Below are 718 nucleotides of genomic sequence, written 5' to 3' on the forward strand. Positions count from 1 at the left end.
GTGGCTCGGCTTGGTGGTGGAGCACTTCTGGGTCAGAAGGAGGAGGCTAAAAATTCAAAGAGCTGCCTAGGAGCTAAAAACGCCACATCGTGCCCTGGGTCAGAGCAGAAAGTCTGCACACCGGAGAACACGAGGATGGGGACCGGCGAGGGCCACAAGGAAGCCTGGCTTAGTCTGTATCTCCTATCTAAAAACACACGTAGAGACGTGATCACCCACATCTTAGACGGGACCCCAGTGATAAGAACAACTTCCAATCCTACTTTCACTCTCACCTCACCTGTCTATGACCCCTGGGAAGGAATGAAGCCAGGTTTGCACCAGGGTTGTCACCCCAACACCTCAGCTTCGTATACACAAGAGTTCACAGCAGCACTGGGGGTGGGGGGCTGCTGCGCTCTGGTTGTTACATGTGAGATGACAGAACAGCTGGTGCACAGTGGCACAGTCACATACAGGGGCTCTCCCCAGCCCTGAGTGTGACCCGGCCACTGGCACCCAGGAACCTCTCAAACCAGGTACAGAAGAGACTACAGGATGAAGCCCTTTTAAATAAAGTCTAGAACTACCAAGTGTAGTCAGTGGTGATAGAAGCCGGAGGAATGGTGGTTACCTCTGAAGAGGGGAGCAAGGACAGTAAGTGGGAGGAGAGAGGATGGGCCGCTCTGGACAGTGTGCTCAAGGGGTGAAATGTATGGAGCCCGAGCTGTGCCTACCC

Source organism: Octodon degus, unplaced genomic scaffold (genome assembly GCF_000260255.1).
Source record: "Octodon degus isolate 3935 unplaced genomic scaffold, OctDeg1.0 scaffold00197, whole genome shotgun sequence".
In the NCBI taxonomy this organism is placed as follows: domain Eukaryota; kingdom Metazoa; phylum Chordata; class Mammalia; order Rodentia; family Octodontidae; genus Octodon; species Octodon degus.